The following is a 17833-nucleotide window of genomic DNA, read 5'->3' on the forward strand; positions in this document are numbered from 1 at the left end:
TCCCAATTCTGTGGATTGATCGGCATTTTCTTGAATCTATTGCATGGCCAAAATAAATTGAGTGGTAAATGTCTTTGATTGTCAGGCAGCAATCTGTTTTCCACTTGCATTTTGAATTCCACTACACAGGGGGTTATAATTGTGAGGGAGAAGGAGGGATTTCAAAGTTCCCGATATTTACTGGGACTGCTTTAGTGCAAGTGGCTTAGAAGGAGCAGAATTGTTAATCTCCTGGCCAGCATGTGGGAGGACATTGAAGCACCTAGAAGAAATTCACAGCATTGCAGAGAGAATGTGCAAACTCCACATGGATCATCCCCAATATCAGGATGAAACCTGGGTCACTGGAGCTCTTAAGCAGTGGTGTTATCTATTGTGTCATTTTGCCATCCCATCTGTTTTTAATCTCCATTTCCCATTTTCCATAGTATTTTATTTTTGTGTTCTGTTCCCCATGTTTGCAGCAGAGCAGCATGGAAGTTTCTAAGTTTTATGATGGAAGTGTCAGGGGTCATGAAGTCAAGTCAAGTTAAGTCAACTTTTATTGTCATTTCGACCATAACTGCTAGTATAGTGCATAGTAAAAATGAGACAACGTTTTTCAGGACCCATGGTATTACGTGACACAGTACAAAAACTAGACTGAACTACGTAATAAAAAGAAACACAGATAAAGCTATACTAGACTACAGACCTACACTGGACTGCATAAAGTGCACAAAAACAGTACCAGCATTACAATAAATAATAAACAGGACAGTAGGGCAAGGTGTCAGTCCAGGCTTCAGGTATTGAGGAGTCTGATAGCTTGGGGGAAGAAACTGTTACATAGTCTGGTCGTGAGAGCCCGAATGCTTCGGAGCCTTTTCCCAGACGGCAGGAGGGAGAAGAGATTGGATGACGGGTGCATGGGGTCCTTCATAATGCTGTTTCCTTTGTGGATGCAGCGTGTAGTGCAAATGTCCGTGATGGTGGGAAGAGAGACCCCGATGATCTTCTCAGCTGACCTAACTATCCACTGCAGGGTCTTGCGATCCGAGATGGTACAATTTCCGAACCAGGCAGTGATACAGCTGCTCAGGACTCTCTGCAGTTCGTGAAGTTACCATTACGAGGGAGAAGGTTCTTGGGAAACTGAAAGGTCTGAAGGTAGATAAGTCACCTGGTCCAGATGGTGTACACCCCAGGATTCTGAAAGAAGTGGCTGAAGAGATTGTGGAGGTATTAGTAATGATCTTTCAAGAAGCACTAAATTCTGGAATGGTTCTGGAAGACTGGAAAATTACAAATACCACTCCACTCTTCAAGAAGGGAGAGGGGCAGAAGGAAGGGCTCTGGGTAACTCTAAGTAATTTCTATAGTAAGGACATGTTTGGCATAGCTTTGTGGACCGTAGGGCCTGTATTGTGCTGTAGGCTTTCTATTTCTATTTTTTTTAAAGGAAACTATAGGCCAGTTAGTCTGACCTCAGTGGGGAGATGTTGGAGATGATTATTATGAAGGAGGTCTCATCCTTGGAGACATGTGATAAAATAGGCCGTAGTCAGCATGGTTTCCTCAAGGGAAATATCCCTGACAAATCTGTTGGAATTCTTTGAAGAAATAACAAGCAGGACAGACAAAGGAGAATCGGTTGATGTTGCACACTTGAGTTTTCAGAAGGCCTTTGACAACGTGCCACACATGAGACGGCTTAACAAGCTACAAGCCCATGGTATTACAGGAAAGATTATAGCATGACCTGCAGGATTTCGAAAATATAATGGCAGAGGTGTTTTTACACTTAAGGGAAACAGTAACAACTCCTTTATTGTCAACCAAACCTAGAAAATAAGGCATGGTAAAAAAAACTTCACATCATTACATAATCACAACAGACCAGCCTCTAAACCCCAACTCAACATTGGTGGTTGTAAGTTATGCATATTTTTCTACCCCTTACATCAGCCTACACCAGCACTCCAGAATTCACCAAAACCAACATTGTGAGCCTGTGTGGAGCTCGGGTGAGCTGCCTAGCCTGTGTCTTATATTCCATGGGTGGAGTAACAGCCTCTGGCTCATCCAGAGGTGTTTTGACATGTCCACAGTCATGTTGCAACGCCAGGTGCATGGTAGTGGAATCCTCCAAATCTTGATGGGTCAGTTTAAGGCAATCTACCAAAATACATTAAGGTTTACCCTTTCTGTCAATGATAAAAGTCTTTACTCTCTGTTCCAAAGTGTAGAATGGGCCATCGTAAGATGGCTGAAGGGAATGTTGGTGTGCATCCCCTTCAAAGCAAAAACAAATGAGGCAGAATGTAGGTCAACAGGAGCCCAAGAGTGCTGTATGCCTTGATGGGAGGTAGGAATAGGTGTAAAGGAATTGAGTTTACTGAGGAGGGTGGAATGCTGTTGAGAGGCTGACCAGGCGGTCGTGGCATCAGGAATAAAATCACCTGGATTTCATAAAGGCTGTTTGTATACCATCTCAGCCAAGGAAGACTGCAGGGGTTCTTTTGGAGCTGTTCTGAACCTCAGTAGGATCAACGAACGTGGTGAAATGGCGACCCTCAAGTAGAAAACAAGAGTGGTGGACAGACCGAGAAGCTCGTGGTCCAATGTGCAGTATTTCCTTTCAGGGGTTGAAGCCGTCAGTTGAAAAAGGTGAGTGGCTGCCACATGCTTCCAACTAGCTGTTTGTGCACATCGCCCACAGCACGTTCTGAAGCGTTGGGGGAGTGGATGCGCCAGTAGGGTTGCATTGGAAAGAACTCGTTTGATGTCATCAAGTACCCTGGTCATGTCCGCTGACCAATCAAGCATGTGATTGGGGCATTGCCTTTAAAGACGCTATACAGTGGGATCATAAGTTCAGCAGCGCGTTAAATGAAGCGATAATAGAAATTCATCATACCTTGTAGTTTTTTAGTCGTGCGAGGTGGTGGGAAATCCATAATGGCTACTTTTGATGGGAGAGTTTCGCACCTTCTGTAGAGATGCGATAGCCGAGAAACTCAGTGGTTGACAACCCAAACTAGCATTTAGCAGGACTGATAATCAACCCATATTGGGTTAAGCATGCAAAAAGTGTGCGGAGATGAGATATGTGTTCAGATTTGGATGCACTGGTGACAAGTATGTCATTCAGATAGACAAAAAGAACATTAAGTTATTTAATACAGAGTCCATCAGCCATTGGAATGTCTAGTGCTGCATTTTTCAGTCCAAACAGTATGCACAGAAACTCAAAGAGGTCCAGTGGGGATATACAACCATTTTGTGAAAGTCCTGACAGGTACGTAATAGTATCCCATAAGTAAGTAAACTTTAGTAAAGACAAACTTACCGGCTGCTCTTGCTGAGAAGTCTTGGATGTGTGGGACCTGGTAAGGGGGGTGGGGATGGTAGTGATCTTGTTAAGGTGTCGGAGAGACACCAAATGGGCGGCAACCACCATCACTTAGGGACCATGAGGAGGAGCAGGAGCCCTGTGGCTATTCGACTGGCGTACAATGCCAACCCTTTCCATGTTGGTAAGCTCACCCTTTGCGGTTGCCAGCATTTCTGGGTCCAGTCTATGTGCGTGGGCATTGACTGTTGGGCCAGTTGTGGAAATGTGGTGCTTGACCCCCTATGTTATGTGACTGTACTTGAGAATGTGGGCTTGGTGAGATGTGGGAATTTGCCCAGCAGTTGAGTAAACCCATGCGGGCAGTCGGCACTTTGTGGCATTCTCACCAAAGCGAACGTGCTAAAGGCACAGACTTGGCGTTTGTTTCACCGCTGCAGACGTGCATGTGTTGGAGGCCCTGCTGACGGGGCTTATTAAGGCAGGGACAGAAGGAGGAATTATGCACCTCTACCTCACCGAGTGTAGACTATCAGCCATTTTAGCAAGCTCCCTATAGTTCCTCACAGGTACATTAGTAAGGGCTATACAAACTATATCAGGCATTTGCTGCATGAAGAGTTCTTTACAAATAAAACAAGGATGGTGATTTCCCCAGGAGCTACAGCATGTGGTGTATTAGCTCTGAAGGCCTAGCATCCCCAGGCCAGGCAAGGAGAGCAACTGTCTGGTGTGTTCAAACTCTAATAGTCCCAAAGTCTGTAAGAGGTGAGTTTTCAGTGGTCAGTATTTATTATATTCAGGCAGGTGCTCTAGTAAACTCAGCACTCTCGTGGCCATGGAGTTGCTGAGAGATGCTAACCACTTAGAAATATTTGGTGTTGTCAGTGGTGATTTCTCCCAGCACGAATTGGGTCTTGGCTTGTACAAACCAAGGATTGGCTTATTGCAACTGAGTATGCAGCTCTCTAGGGTTGAGAGTTACCTAATGGAGGAAGAAATTTCTTCTCATCTCTGCCATCTGGACAGTACTCAGTGTTCTAGTCTACTTTGTGAAGAGAGTTTACGGAGCTTGCTGCTCCAGATTTCAGCATTTGTGGTCTCTTGTTTCTCAACTTTGATTCAACCCATTTTTACCACCTTGAGGAAGGGTCTCAGCTCAAAACATAGACGGACCAATCCTTATAGAGGGATCAGAAGTGGAGAGAGTGAGCAATTTCAAGTTCCTGGGTGTCAAAAGCATTCTGACAGGCTGTGTCAATGTCTGGTATAGGGGGTGGTGGGGGGCTACTGCACAGGACCGAAAGAAGCTACAGAAAGTTGTAAAGTTAGTCAGCTCCATCATGGGTACTAGCCTCTGTAGTATCCAAGATGTCTTCAAAGAGTGGTGCTTCAGAAAGGCAATGTCCAATATTAAGGACCCCATCACCGAGGGCATTGTTACCATCAGGGTGGAGGTACAGAAGGCAGAAGGCACACACTCAGCGATTCAGGAATGTCTTTTTCCCCTCGGCCATATGATTCCTAAATGGACATTGAACCCATAAACACTACTTCACTTTTTAAATATCTATTATTTCTGTTTTTGCACTATTTAAAACTATTCAGTCTAAACACACACACATACACACAAACACACTTCTGTAAGTGACTTTTTTTCTCTTTCTATATTATCATGAATTGCATTGTACTGCTGCTGCTAAGTTAACAAATTTTGTAACACATACAGGTGTTAATAAACCTGGTTCTGATCCTGTTTATTCATTTCCATAGATGTTGCCCGACCTGCTGAGTTCCTCCAGCATTTTCTCTGTTGCTCTGGATTTCCTGTATCTGCAGACTTTCTCGCATTTATGATTTGCCTTCCATTTGCTTCTTCCAGATTTTGTTTGAACTGAATTGGAACATTACTTTTCTCAGAGCTTTCTGAGAAAGTCTTCTCTCCTGTCCAACATTCCTTCTGATTTAATTCTATCACACCAGCTGAATATTGTAGTGGAATTTCTATTTTGCTGCTGATGGGTTATGATGGTTTGTTATGTAAAAACATTGAAATTGAAATAGAACTAAAACATCTTAACTGTTATTATAAGGCAACACGAGTGAATCTGCAGATGCTGGAAATAAATGAAGAACAAAAAACACAAAATGCTGGCAGAACTCAGCAGGCCAGACAGCATCTATGGGAGGAGGTAGTGACGACGTTTCGGGCCAAAACCCTTCATCAGGAGTTGGTTCTCAGGATCAGAACCAGGCTTATCACCCTCCTGATGAAGGGTTTTGGCCCGAAATGTCGTCATTACCTCCTCCCATAGATGCTGTCTGGCCTGCTGAGTTCTGCCAGCATTTTGTGTTTTTTTGTTTTTTAACTGTTATTATGATTTTCTTAAGTATTGTACAACAGTCCTATAGAGAGGAATAAAACAATAGCATAAAATATGTGTGAGAAATCTTTTTGGTTCATATAGTATAACTGACATTTGTATGTCATCTTAGGAATAATGGACTAAAATGTTTTTAACATTCATCCCCTATGTCGTGAAATGAATAACTTGATTTGCATAATGATCAAGTGAAGTTGACTCCTATATTTAATAAATGACAGGTTTATGCTTATCTCTGTTAAATTATTTTCACCAGGCATCACCAGTAAGACATAAAGTCTATTTATGTGATGGAATTTCTATCACTGTCCTTGCAGGCCTTTGGGGAAATGTCACCTTCACTAGCAACGAACAATAATCACTGAATTTTATAGAGCAGTTCCAGTTTAACGCTCCAGGTAGGAACAGGCACTGTGAATAAATGTGAGTCGTACATCCACCACCATCCCACCCATCCACCCACTCACCTCGTGTTAAAGGAACACAACACTGATGTGATTAATTTTATAGGTTTAGATTTCTCTAGGGTTTACTATAATGTGTTTAACTACAAAAGGAGTGATATGTTATGGGACTATAGAGATTTTACTATGGAAAAGTTATAAAACAGTATCATACCATTCAACTCCTTTTATGATAAAGTTCTACCTCCTTTAAACTAAGCTTCTGAAGGTTGATTTAGCTGTTCCATTGTCTTGCTCTGGCTCATTATTGTCTCTCACGCACCTTGATGCAGATAAAATAGCAGCTCCAATTGAATGGCAACCTCTTTTGTTATTTTTTAATTGAGTACATTTACCATTACAGTATACAGTGACTTCCTTTGTCCTTTGCATATTTCAGAATGCAGAAGAAAGTAGAGTTGCTTCAGTCTTTTCTGCCGTTCTATTAATCACACTATTCATTGCTTCTACTCCACTTGCCCACCTTTTCCTAACGGTCCTCCGTTACTTTGCTTAATAAAATATTATTATTCAGTTTTGGAAAGTTCAGAAAGATTCAGATTGATAGGAACAAAATCCCCAAATTTCCATTATTTTTGTGTGAAATAACTCTTCCTGAATTAACTTCTAACTTAGCGTATATTTACAATCACGGCTTCTTATGTTGAATTCTCCCACTGGGGGCATATTTCTTTGTATCTTTATCATTTTAAATATCTTAATTGGGCAGCTTTCAGCTATCTAAAGTCAAAGGAAAAATAAACTATAAATCCTTTTTACCTTCTTTAAGGCCTAGTTTCATGTGATCAAATCTGCATTGTATCTGATTCAAGGTAAATATACGGTATGTCTCCTCAGATACAGTGCCAAAGTCAAGCACTGTATTTCCAAAAGGATCTGATCTGTTCTGTTCCACTGAAGCTTGTTTCCTGGCATTTGTATTTTGAACCTCATGAAGTGATTGTTAACATTTCATTTTCCTTTATGAGCCTTTGGTCTTCAGTGGAATGTGTCCATTGATGGAACACCAAGTGTCTTTTTATCTTTTAACTGTTTATTATTCAATCTATGGTACCTATTACAATGTAAGGTCATATACAAATCCTTGTTCTATAGTTCACTAACCCTGAACCCTTCCCTGACCCCAGTGCCCCAGTTTAGGCTGGGCCAGTGACCCTATAAATGCTCCTCAGAAAGTAAATACAGATTTGATGTTTCTATGGTCGGTGTATAGAATTATTGTTTACCATTTAAAAGTAAGTAGTTGGCCATTCAGGACAGAGATGAGAAGAATTTTCTTCATCCAGCATCTTTTCAATTCTCAATCCAGAAGAGCTGTAAGAATTCAGTATCTGAGTATATTCAAGACAGAGATTGATAGATTTTTGGATGTTAAGAAAATCAAGAGATATTGGATTGGCCCAAATAAAGCTGTATGGAGAAAAATAATCTTTTGTGGAGCACCGTGAGGGGGCAAATGGCTTCCTCTGTTGCTCTGAATAAATTACAAATCTGTGGGAAAGCTGGCTGGCACATGTCAAATTTGTGGATGAGTAGACAAAGTGGGTATCTTGGTTCTTGCCAGATGGTGGAAGAAGTAGAGTCTGTCATTTTCTGAATTAACTTTTTCAAGTTTGAAGTAATTAAGATGTACATAACAAAGGTCCTCCTGATCATCAGCTAACCAGACATCATTTCTTTGTGAGATGTTCTTTGGTAAGTCAGAAGATCAGGCTGAAGGCTCGTAAGAGTAGTATGCGTCCATGAACCGGCGTGGCCTGAGCCCAGTGTCTGATTTGAACTTGCCTAATTCAGCAAAAAGCAAAGGAGTGACATCAGAAGCATGCCCTTGCTCGGGAGGAGAACAGTGAGGCATTGCCACTTGTAGTCACGTGAGGTGGACACAGGATGGCCCGATGAATTAGAGCCAACAAAATTGAATTATGACCGTGCAGAACTGAGAAGGAAAAAGAATAATATTGACGATTTTTGGAGAAGAACAGCAAGATCATAGGAACATAATAAAATAGCTGGAGTAGGCTATCTAGCCCATCAAGCCATTCAATAAGATCATGGATGATATGGCCGTGGACTCAGCTTTGCCTACTTGCCTTTTCCTCTTAACCCTTAATTCCCCTGCTAGGCAAAAATCTGAAATATGTGTATTTAATGAGGTAACTTCCACTAGTTCCCTGGATAGAGAAATCCACTACTTACTGGGAAAAGCAGTTCTCCTCATCGTCATTCAAAATTTATTTCCATAAACCTTAAGGCTATATCCCTTAGTTCACGTCTCATTCATTGGTGGAAACAACTTTCTTGCTTCTATTTTATCTACCTCTTACATAATTTTATACGTTTCTATAAGATTCCCTCTTATTCTTCTGAATTCAGTGAGTATTTTCCCTGATGACTTAATCTCTTCTCATTGGCTAATACTCTCAACAACACAATCAACCTAGTGAACCTCCTTCGCATCATCTTCAAATTCAGTATATCTTTCTTCAGGTAAGAAGACTGCACACGGCCATTTGTTGAATCTGCAGAACAGCCATTTGTGATTCATTCCTAAGCACTCCCAGGTCACTTTGCACAACACAATACTGCAAGCTTTTGCCATTTAAATAGTAATCTGATCATCTATATTTCCTTCCAAATTTGGCGACTTTGCATTGGCCAACATTTTACACCATCTGCCAGACCCTTGGCCACTCATTTAACCTATCTATATCACTCTACAGACTCTCCGCATCCTCTGCAGAATTTGATTGTCCACTCAATTTCGTGTCATCGGCAAACTTAGATACACTACACGCAGTCCCCTCTTCCAAATTGTTAATGTATATTGTAAGCAGTTGTGGGCCCATCACCAACCCCTGCAGCACTTTGCTTACCACTGACTGCCAACCAGAGAAACATCCATTTATCCCAATTCTCTGCCTTTTATTGGTTAACCAATCCTCTATCCATTCTAGTACATTACCTCAACTCCATGTATCCTTATCTTATGGTTAAGTCTTTTACTCAGAATCTTATTAAAAGCTTTCCGGAAATCCATGTATACAAAATCCACACTTTCCCCTCTATCCACTGTACTAATTATATCCTCAAAGAACTCCAGTGTTTGTCAAACAGGAGCTACCTTTCATGAATCCATGTTGTGTTTTCTATCCAGATGTCTTTCTATGTCTTCTTTAATGAGACCTTAAAGCATTTTCCTGACTGCAGGTGTTAAACTAACTACTTGTCTTCTGTCTGCATCCTTTTAAACAGTGCCATGATATTCACCGTCTTCCACTCTGCTGGGACCTGCACAGAGTCCAGAAATATTTGGCAAATTATTATAAACACAATTACTATAACTTCTACCATTTCTTTCAGTACCTGGGATGCATCCCATCAGGACCAGGGGACCTGGTGCACAAGCTGATGTTTGACCCCATTTCACCGATTATAGTTTCCATTATTTGCTGATTAAAGCAACGAGGACAATTGAAACATCAAGGTGAGTGTGGATGCTTGGAGATTGTTTGGGTGTTCCAGCGCTCAGCAGTCTCAGAGAGGATTCCAAGTGGCAGAGGCAGTGGGCACGAACTTTGTAGCTGGTAGGCTGCAAGATGATGTTTGGCTCTATTTGGCCAATTAAAGATTCCATTGTTTGCCGACTAAAGTGATGAGGGTGATTTATGCATCGAAGTGAGTGCGGAGGGTGAGCACTAGCTGCCTGTCTTTTGATCGCTCTGCTACCCTACCAGAGAGAGGAGAGCCTGCTGCTGTGGAGAGTGTTGCTAATTTTTTTTCTGCATTTTGGATGTGGACTTGGACTAAAAAATCTTTTGTTTCAATTTTATAGATTTTATATTCTGTGTTTTCTCGCCTGATCTTCTCAGATTTGTTTTGTGTGGGGAGGGGGATTTGGGGGTGGATGGTGCCAGATACATTTTGATTGTTTATTTGCACGGTAGGAGGGATTTGGGGGTCGACCTGTCTGATCCGCTCTGTTCATTTCTGTGCGATGGAAGGGATTTGTGCCAGATCCGTTTTGTTCCAGATCCGTTTTGTTCCTTTTTTTTGTGAGGGAGGAGAAATTTGAGGGTCGATGTGCCTGATATATTTTCTTGTTTTATTTTGCAGGAGGATGGGTTTGGGGGTTGATGTGCCTCTCTGTTTTTGTTGTTTTTTTTTGCAGGGTGGTGGGATTTGATGATCATGTCGCCTTTCTTTTCTTTCTTGATTTCATGGCTACCTGGAGAACTGAAGAATTTCAGAGTTGTATACTTTGATAATAAAATGAACCTTTGAACTGTCTCACCACATAGCCCATATTTCTAGTCTATGCTGGCCAGCTCCTCCCTCATCCCATTGTAGTCTCCCTTCTTTAGGCATAAAGTGCTGGTTTTATATCAAACTATTGCACAGTCCATTTGTATGAGAAATTCAATCACACTGTGGTCTCTCTCTTCAAGAGGCTCCCTAGTTACAATCTCATTAATTTTACACATCTCATTGCACAGGACCAGATCTAAGCATTGTCCTTTTTCGGTTCACTAACATGCTGTTCAAGAAAGCAATCGTGGATGTATTCTATGAAGTTCCCCATGGCAACCGTTACTCCATTCTTACATGTATCTGATATTTCTGCTGAAGGCTCTCAGCCAGAAACTGTGCTTTCTTCCACAGATTCTGCCTGGCCTGCTGAGTTCCTCCAGCATTTTGTGTGCGTTGCTTGGATTTCTAGCATCTGCAGATTTTCCCTTGTTTCTGATACTTCTTGGTTAATTGCCCATGTCACTGTAATCTTTTGATTCATTGGCCTATAGAGAACTCACAAGACTAATGAGTGAGGATGAGCAAGGAAGACCCACATGCCAGGCGTAAGGAAAAGGAGGGTCAGTTGTTTGGCCAGTGGGAGATCCCCTGTCTTGGTGTATATGTGAAAAGTAGTTTGGGTGAGTATTAGTCTGCAAGGAACAATAGAGTTCAGGAATTATTGGCCCTGGTCAACATAAATGGATATTTAAGTTATCCACTTAAGTGGATAATAAAATTACAAGTTTGAATTAATTATGATTTGAGTGGTCATTTCCCTAGCCTAATTTAGATGACCAAGGTAAGGAGCAACATCTCCTGCTCTTACTTCATTTGTTCTTTTGTTTCTTTTCCAATTTATGCAACCAACAGATTAATGCTCATGTTACTCTGGGTTTAGACACCATATTCTATTACCATAGATTCCGGACTACAGAGCGCACCTGATTAAAAGCCGCTGGCTCTAATTTTAGAAAGAAAATCAATTTTTTACTTGTACAGGCCGCACCGGATCTTCGGCCGCACCGGATTTTCGGCCGCACCGGATTTTCGGCCGCAGGTGTCCCACGTTGTAATATGAGATATTTACACAGAAAGATATTACACGTGAGGATTTTTTAACTTTTAATTAAATCCATATGGTAACATAAACAAATACATATTGCAAATGCTTTTTTTCGAACCGTGCCTGTAACGCGGCTACTTTTAAATATACGTTGTGTATACTTTTTTACTGAACAACATTCCAATATCTCCTAACGACTGGTAAAAAATATATATACTGCAGCCTACCAGGAAAAGTTATTGATCGCCTTTAACTTAAAAGCAGCGTTCACTCAGATCTAATGCCGCTCGCGTAATGCGCTCGCCCCCTCCTTCCCGTTTATCGCAAACTGGCATTTTTCCCACAAGACGCGGCGAAACCGGGTGTGACGTCATAGCATCCCGCGATGTAGTACAGAAAACAAATATAGTTAAAACACTTCTAACTTTAACTAGAAAATGAATTACTAAGCGAAAATATTATAAACTAAATAACTGCCATAAAGGCAGCACAATGCTTTTCTTCGAGTGTTTTCCATGTTGATGAGGGTGAGTACAAATGACTGATTTACAATAATTTAATTGTGAAAGTGCACTTGATTTATCGTACAATTTCATTGGACCTCTGTGAACTACTCATCAATTTTATTGGTCTACTGTTACGAGGCAAAATGTTTTTGGCGGCATGAAAAAAATCATGCATTAGCCGCACCGTATTAAAGGCCACAGAGTTCAAAGCTGTTCAAAATGTGGGAAAAAAGTAGCGGCTTATAATCCGACATCTACGGTATTCTTTTGCTTGTCATATAAATCTCCTGAATAGACATTGCTAATCTATTCATCCAATTTCATCTCTACCCAGACAGACTGCTTTGAAAGCACAGAAATATTTTTCCTCTATCGGCTGTATCCAGTGATGTATCAAAGTGGCCAATTACCAAAGCAGTGCTTGAAGTGGGAAATCCATTAGTGGACCAGAGCTAAAATCTATCTGCCTACTCTATCCCCTTGGTGAGGTATATAATTAGATATACTGTATGTGGAGGGTATACACAAGGAAATCTGCAGATGCTAGAAATTCAAGCAACACACACAAAATGCTGGTGGAATGCAGCAGGCCAGGCAGCTTCTCCCTATAGATGCTGCCTGGCCCGCTGCGTTCCACCAGCATTTTGTGTGTGTGGAGGGTATGTTGGTTTTGGTCAGAGGTAATTAACCTCTAGTTCAGAGCAGCTGTTTACTTGGGAAAAGTGAAAATTCATAGAAGCAGTAGGGACATTGATTTCATGTCCAATCATAGCACTTAATTTTGAGAAACTGGTATTTATTGTTAACTGCCTACCATATTATTTAATATACCAAGTCTTGATCCTCACTGCACTACTTCCTAATACCCCATTATTAGTTTGAACCAGCGAACCATTATTAGTTTTGAACTATCTTCTTCTCTCCATCATTCAATGATCCAGACTTGCTGACGAATGTTGGCTAAGATCAGATCAGTGGTAGTGGAGACTGTGTGCCAGTGCAAAGGCTGGCAGATTCAACTCTGAATCGTGAGATGAGGATGTAACTTATCTGTTGTGTAATTAATATTTGAGTAATGTTGAAAATACCTTATTTGATTAAGCATTCTTTGTTCTTTCCATAATTCATTACCGGTTACAGGTAAAAGTACACAAATGGTATATGTCATATATTCCACCCTGTCACATGGGCGTACCCAATTAAAGTAAAGAAACTAAATGTACACGTGTTACCTCTGGCTTCCATGTTTTTCTTTCAATTAGTTTTATGTTTTGGAATTACAAATCATAGCAATGGTGATGATAAAGTTTTAAAACAACCCTACGATGACTACCTACCAGTTGAAGCACAGTGAAATATTCAAGTTTAAAAGAAAGTGCTGCATGTATTTTTCTTTGAAAGTGGAGAAGGTGGTCAAGTAAAAAAAAAGGCAAAATCATATACTGTGGTCACACCGTTAATGTACAAAACAGCTTAGCATTGATTCAGTAATTGGACATCTGCTGATCTTAAACTTGCTATATGGAAGTTGACTGATATATTGAGCTGAGTGGTTGTTTTTCTTTTCAAGAAATTTTGAATATCCTACAGCATTATCTTTATTATCATGTGTTTGTTCATATCTGATCTCTGGTTTTGCTTAGAAGTGAATATCTTGACTTATCTGAAAATAATTTTATGATATTGATATCTCTGCCCTTGATTTTATTGCACCTTCCTGGAGCGGGCCATAAGGCCTTGCAGAGCAGGAATATTCCTGCTCTCAGAATTTGGTCTTTCTTTACTTTATGTCAACCAGTAATTTTGTACCTAATACTCAGAATTTGTGACATCTGGAACAGAAATTAATACCAAAAGCTAAATTTCTTTCAGATAATAATTTTCAAAAAGTGAACTGGCCAACTTTTTTGGCATAAATGAAGAAGCACTGCTGAAAATATTATTTGACCTTCATCCCACCTCAGTCTGGTTTCAGTGAAACTCCTTAGTTCATTCAACACAATCAAGATTTGGTTGTAAATTTCCTCAATAATATCATAAAAACTGTGTTCACAATGCATGAATATGAAATTAGTATGTTAATTCTACAATATGTCCTTGAAATCTGGATATTGTAAAGTGTGAAGTAGAATGTAAATACTGTATCCAATAGGTAAGACATTTAGAGTTCTGATGATGAACTTGTCCATTACAGGAAATCATTGTTTATTGTGTTTTAAAACAATTTCACTCCTTTGGATTATCAACTGCAAACTTATCGATGAAAAGTGTTATTTTCTTCAGACATCTTCTTTCAAGCACTATCACTGACAGGTGTACAATAAATATCTTACTGACACAATTGGATTGAATGAAACAAATACTGATCTAAATTTAATTTTAGACATTCATTCCCATGTATAATTTTGAATTCACCAGAAAAAGTTGAAAGAATGAGTGGAAATTTGAGTGACTGTCACAGTAAAACCTATTATAAGTTGACATACTTTATCCTGTGCAGAATCTTTTAAAGAAGATCATAACAAACTGCAGATATAATATGCATCACAGGACTAGATTTTGGAAGTCTCTTCATACTTTTGATACATCAACAGATTTGTTCACATTTCTGAGCATCACTTCTGCTTGTGGTTTCCTTTTTTATCCCAGTCTGCGTATGGACAAAATATAAAAAAATGAACTGCAAATTTCTTTCTCCTTTCTAACTTAAAATTATTGGTAGCATTTTTAATAGTACTAGTATTATAAATTTGTTGTAGTAAACAAGGGACTCTGGTTTATTTGCAGCATCAAGTTAGTTTGATTGATTGCTATGTGCTGTTGCACAGATTTACACTTAATGAACAATGTTGTGTGACGTTTGTGATGAATTAAAAGTAGACTGAAATGTCATGTTCATACCATTGAAGGTGACTGCAATGTTCTTTCTAAGTCATTTGTAGTTTCAGGCCTGTGCTGGAGAAACTGTGGTGATCAGTCAGTCCAGATTAATCTCACAACCATAAGTACTTGGCTTTTGATAGTATCAGCAATAAAGTTTATAGTTTGAGAATGCGACTTGGATTTATTTCATATTTAGCACAAAAGCTCTGTTTGAACAGACAAGTATTGATGCCTATCGACCGAAGTCTAATACTATGTGGTAAAATGCTTTAGACTAGCCTTGAACAGAAACTCCAATGTTTTGTACATTAACAAAATGGAAATGACTTGAATCCTCTCATGTCCTTTAGTAAACATTAAAAGATTGATAATATGTTGTAATCAATGAATCTGAATGTAAAAAAAATAGCAGTGTTTCATTAACTTGTGAAAGCTCGCAGATTCTGAACAAAAATCCATTAATCAAATCCTCTTGCAAAACTGAATCTTCATCAATGTCTCAAAACTAAACTCATTGTACTCACTGAGGCCTGAGCTTTCATTTCCACATTAAGAATTTGTGACCATAATTGTCTTCCTCAATTAAAAATAAAAGGATGCATTACAATGCCATTTAGTTCCTGAAGTTCAGTACTGAAATTGCATCTACTGGTGACCTCAATAATTTTTATTGGGTATTTGAGGTGTTTGTAGATTTTTAAATACTTCTCAGTTACTGGATTCAAACATTTTTAAGGCAGTTTGCTGGGACATTTAGAACATACAACATTACAGCACAGTAGAGTCCCTTTGTCCTTGATGTCATGCTGACCTTTTAACCTACTCTAAGATCAATCTGACCCTTCCTTATCTCATAACCCTCCATTTTTTATCATCCATTTGTCCCTGTTTTTAAAACTCCAGCTATGTGGGCCTCTATTAATGTAAAGAAGTCAGATTTGTAGTTATCAATTTAGGATGATGTTTTCATAAGTTTTAATACAAAAATCTATAATATTTCCAATGATATTAAATAATACAAATGTAAAGTTCAGCACAATACCTTATTCATTCTTCAAACTTAATTGCTTACTATAAAATTTTTCAAGTATTTTTACACCAGGTTGATTTCAAAACCTAATGTTATATGTAGATTATCTGGCAATCTGTTTAACTCTTTTATCTTTGTCAGTTTAAAGAAAGAGATTTAAGTGCTAAATTGTTATCTTTTAATACATGAACTGAATCCATAACCTGAAGTTATCTGTCTAGTTTAATGAATGCCATTCATTTTTGGGCAAAAGGACAAAAATTAAAGCTGCAGTTCCAAACTGCAATACAGGTTGAGTGCCCCTTATCCAAATTTCCGTAATTGGAAAACCTCTGAGTTCTGAAATTCTTTTGAATGGTTACATAAAGTCACAAATGGAAAATTCCATAAGGCACTGGGGAGGTTCCCAGGCAATGTGCAGGTCTGAGAAGCGATATTTAATGAAAAATAGAAAGACACTGCATAAAGTGAAAAATGAAGATCTCGATCGTGTATTGAAAGAATGAACATATGCCATTTATTGATATGCTGATCATGAAACAAGATAAAATGTATTGCACTGAATAACGAATTGTCAATATTCAGGAGACTGGTTGGAGAAATTTAAGAAAAGCCACAACGTTAAATTTTTAAAGATTTGCAAGTCTTTAAATATAAAGTATCTGTTGATCATGAAGCAGCAGAGAAATTCATTGATAAGTTTGCAAAGATTGTCACTGATGAAAATCTAACTCCAAATCAAGTCTATAAGGCTGACTATTTTTATAATGGATGTAAAACCTTAAGAGTAATTTACATTTGAATCAAAACACGGCATTGTAGATGGAGACTGAAAACTTGCTGCTGATTATTGTTGTTCTACAGCTGATTCAGGTATTCCCCAATGCTACTCTGCTGCTTTGTTATATTAATGCACACATTATATTAATGATATGTAATATTTTTCCTGTTAAGTACTATGCAAAAGTCTTAGGTACATATGTATACAGTAGCTAGTGTGCCCAAGACTTTTGCATAGTACTGTGGTAATTTTTTGTATTGCACAGTTGTGCTGCTGTAAACAAAATAAAACCAATTTCATGACATACGTGAGTGATGATAAACCTGGTATGGGTCTCCATGGCAGAATGAGAGAGGGAAGGGGGCAGGGAGAGGGGAGAAAGTGGAAAGCACCAGAGAGACATTCTGTAATGATCAATAAACTAATTATTTTGGAATCAAATTACCTTGCCTGCATACAGAGCAGAATAGGCCATTTTGGCACTTCAAGTCATGCCACGTAGAAACCCCTGATTTAACACCAGCCTAATCATGGAACAATTTACAATGATCAATTAACCTACCAACTGGTATGTCTGCACTGTGCGAAAACTGGAGCACCTGAAGGACACCCATGCTGTCATGGGGAGAATATACAAGTTCCTTACAGACAGCTGCCGGAATTGAACCCAGATCAAATGAACTGTAAAAAGCATTGTGCTAACCACTCTGCTACTCTGCCACCCCACAGTATGTGTGATGAACAAGTGTAAGACAAAGACTGCATACCAGTAGCACGTAAATTCAGAGTCGGAATGGTGGCGATCCCAAGCTATCTCATAAAATTCCAATATCCAAAGTACTTCCAACCCTAAGCATTTTGGATAAGGGGTACTCAGCCTATATTATATCTTTAAAATGGCCATAGATTACCATCAGGATAGTATTACAATGCATATTTGACACATTCGGGCAAATGGGGCTCATCAGCCTTGGACAGCAGCCCATCTAGGAGAAGGAAAACTCTGATCTTAAACCTCCGCTGCCCTGCGGCCATACCTATGTATGGGAAAGGCTTCTGGAGTGAATCCGAGGAAGAAATCCGGAGCCAGGGTCCTTA

The sequence above is a fragment of the Hemitrygon akajei genome, chromosome 1, assembly GCF_048418815.1.
Source record: "Hemitrygon akajei chromosome 1, sHemAka1.3, whole genome shotgun sequence".
Classification (NCBI taxonomy): Eukaryota; Metazoa; Chordata; class Chondrichthyes; order Myliobatiformes; family Dasyatidae; genus Hemitrygon; species Hemitrygon akajei.